Source organism: Sus scrofa, chromosome 10, assembly GCF_000003025.6.
Source record: "Sus scrofa isolate TJ Tabasco breed Duroc chromosome 10, Sscrofa11.1, whole genome shotgun sequence".
NCBI lineage: Eukaryota > Metazoa > Chordata > Mammalia > Artiodactyla > Suidae > Sus > Sus scrofa.
Genome location: NC_010452.4, coordinates 9655937 through 9659875, shown reverse-complemented (window position 1 = coordinate 9659875; position 3939 = coordinate 9655937).

Genomic DNA, 3939 nt, shown 5'->3' with positions numbered 1-3939 from the left:
GCTGTTTTTCACCAGCTTTTTTTTTTTTTTTTTTTTTTAAGTATTTGAAGCTGATATACTCTCTACTGTGGGCATTACTTTATTCTTATGGCATCATTATGCTACTTAACTCTGTAGGGTTAGGTAATTGCTCTTCTTCCTTCCAAAGGGAGACTATAATATGTGCTACCAAATTATTCTGACATTCTGCTTAGGCTTTTGTTTTTTAGGTGCCTGTCTCATGCTTTTAAATAAATCTCTCTGTTATTGGATTAAGCAAGAAGTTTAAATTAATCATGTTTGAACCCACTGTATGTCAGAACCAACCGGGTCACCTTGCTGTACAGTTGAATTGACAGAACACTGTAAACCAGCTATAATGGAAAAAATAAAAACCCATTCTGGAGTTCCCATCATGGCGCAGTGGTTAACGAATCCGACTGGGAACCATGAGGTTGCGGGTTCGATCCCTGCCCTTGCTCAGTGGGTTAAGGATCCGGCGTTGCCGTGAGCTGTGGTGTAGGTTACAGATGCGGCTCGGATCCTGCGTTGCTGTGGCTCTGGCGTAGGCTGGAGGCTACAGCTCCTTGTGCTGAGGGAACGGCCCAAGAAATAGCAAAGACAAAAAAAAAACAAAAACAAAAACAAAAAAACCATTCTAAAAAAAAAAGAATTACCTAGGAAAATATGAATTCACAGGCTCCATCCCAGTGATTTTTTTTTTTTTCCTCTTTTCTTTTTAGGGCCACACCTATGGCATATGGAAGTTCCCAGGCTAGAGGTCGCATCAGAGCTGCAGCTGTAGGGCTGTGTCACAGCCACGGGAACACCAGATCTGAGCCACATCTGTGACCTATGCCTGCGTTTATTCCAGCATTCATTTATTCAGCAGCTATCTTTTGAGCCCTTGCTGTATGTTAGGCACTGTCTGGGTACTACTGAGCATTCAACAGTGGACGTAAGTCTGCTCCTGTGTTAGCTCTTGTTCCTGTGGAGCAACAGACAATAAACAAGAGAAGGAGATGAGACCATGGCAGATGCTGTGAAGGATCAGACGGGACGATGAGCTGGCAGCAGTTGGGCTGGAAGGGCGGGCAGGAAGAGGGTGTCCCTGCAGATGAAGTGGGGATTTCTTCTCTGAGAAGGTGATGTCTCATCCAAAAACTGGATGGAAAGAGGTCACCCATGTCAAGACCTAGAATTACTAGTGGGAATAATAAGCACATTGTCTCTGAGAAGAGGAAGAAAGAAAAAAAAAAAAGCCAGAGAAGGCCGAAGTAAGGTGACCAAAGGGAATAGTGTTATATAAGGTGAAGTTTGGGAGGCAGGCAGGGGCCACGTCATTAAAAACATTTTCCTTTTTATAGCCACACTTGAGGCCAGGAGTCACACTGAAGCCACAGCCGTGGCAATGCTGGATCCAAGCCACCCCTTTGGCCTATGCCACACCTTGCAGCAGGGCTGGAGCCTAACCCACTAGGTGAGGTCAGGGATCGAACCTGCAGTCTCAAGGAAACTACATTGGGTCCTTAACCCTCTGAGCCATAACAGGAACTCAAAAAAAAAAAAAAAAACCATTTTTTTTTTTTTTTTTAATTTTAAAGGAAACAGCTTCATCTGTGACCTGCACCACAGCTCATGGCAAAGCTAGATCCTTAACCCACTGAGCGGGGCCAGGGATCGAACCTGCATCCTCATGGATGCTAGTTGGGTTCATTAACCCACTGAGCCACACGGGGAACTCCTCATATCAACTCTTATCGGAGGCTTTCCTTTCCTCTCCTCTCCTTCCTCCCGCATTCACTATGGATAATCATTTTGCATTTTCTCAGCTACCTTTGTCCTTTTTGCAAACACGTTTATTATTTTTACTCTCCAAACCTCTAAAATGTGTGTAGAATGAACACACATTTCTGTACCTTCATGTATCTCCCATATAGTAATTTTTATTTATTCAACTTTTTCACCTATAAGGCTAAGCTCTTGAAGGCAAGGACTTGGTCTTTCATCTCTATATATCCTGTACATAATAATAAGAGTTTTAATATGTCTCTGAATCTCAGTAGGTATTGAAAATACCTATTGTTCCTTTTTTTTAAAAAAAAAAATCTTGTTAACCTAAGAATAGAGCAATATTCTTGGGCTGGATGATGAATATCTAGAAAGAAGAATCAAACTATTCTTGATGGTGAAGCAGTGACATTCCCAGTAAAGTCAGGAAGAAAACAAACACGCTCATGTTCAACACTGTCAAGATTCCTGTTCAGAGATACTTTGGAAGACCTAGACTATGAAAGTGATAAGGCTTAAGAGCTACAAATATTGGACAGAAAGGAAAAACATCTACGAAACCCAGCATAGCTACAAACAAACAAAACCAACCCCCCCCCCAAAAAAACAACTATTGGAACTAATAAAAGCATTTCACAGATAGTGATATGAAGACTTGGAACTCTTGGTGGCCCACCAGATCCTTGAGGCAGAGCTTCCGTGCCTGACCGCTTGCATCTCTCACAAGCATCCTATCCTAATTTATTTCTTGCCTGAAAAAAAAAAAAAAAAAAAAAAAAAAAAGACCGACTTAGGACCCTTGCTTTCCTGAAAGCAGGTTTCTGTTTGAGTACCACAGCTCCACATGCCTCGTGTCTACCGAGGACCTCCACATCCTTGATGATTCTATACTTCTCAAAATCAGTGTTCTGGGATGTAAGGCACATGATGGTGATGAATTTTAGTTCATAATCTGGGACTGGAAAGAGTAATAAAACTGGAAAACTCTAAACAAATGGAAGAGTCATCACTGCTGCCTGGCACTAGTCTCTGATCTCACCAGTGAAGAGTTTCACTCGTTGCTGAACTTTTCAAGCATTTCTGGACTCGGCTAGTCACTGGGCACTTAGAGTGTTCTGCTCTGTACTGCAAGTCTTTTTAGAGCCTCCGTATTGCTCTGACAAGAGTAGTTGTACTGTATGACAGAGATGGCGCCAAAATGATCTCAAAAGTTTAAATTCAGCAATACTTACAATGAGAATACGAGCTCTGTCAAATCCGTGGGTCAAGATAAGGGTAAGTTAATTCATGCCATGTCTAAGATACAGGATGGAGAACTCTGGGGATTTTAGTTGTTTACAGTCTTACTTTGAGTCAACAATTGAATGTGGCTCTAAAAAGCTAATGTGGTGTTTATGCTAATCGCATTGTAATGGGCAAAATAAGAGAGGCAATGCTTCTGCCTGCACTCCGCCCTGACCCCGTCATACCCAGATCATTTTGTTCAGTTCTGAGTATCCCATTGTAAAAGGCACATCGACTAACTGGAGCACGTTTGGAGGAGGACAGCTGGGGTAGATTGCAACTATCACTTGAAGGATTGTTGAAAGGACTGGTGGCATCTAACCTAGACAACAAAGCCATGGGAGACATCATGACAGCCTTCAACATATGAGAGGCTTCTAAACCCTTATAGCCTCAGAGGATAGTGGACAGAGGTAGAGAGAAGCAGATTTAGATGCATCTCTCTCTCTTTTTTTTTTTAATTGAACGAATATGGAGTTCTCAGGCCAAGGATCAGATCCGAGCCTCAGTTAGTACCTAGGCTGCAGCTGCAGCAACCCCGGATCCTTAACCCATTGTGCCAGCCAGGGATCAGACTTGTGTCCCAGAGCTCCCAAGATGCAGCTGATCTTGTTGTGCCACAGAGGGAACTCCTAGGTGAACCTTGCAGGTGCTGGAAACAGAAGGGGGTGTCTTGGGCAGTATTAAGTTCCTTATCACTGAAGGTGTTCAAAAACAGATTATTTGGTTATTCATTAGGTGAATAAATGAGTCCAGGATTATCTGCATCCCTAGTGCAGTATGTAGTAGAAGACAATCAATATGTAAAGACTCTTGCAAAGAGGATTTCTCAGCAAATAAACAGTAATCTTCTATATATCACATAGGAAGGATTCAATCACTCAA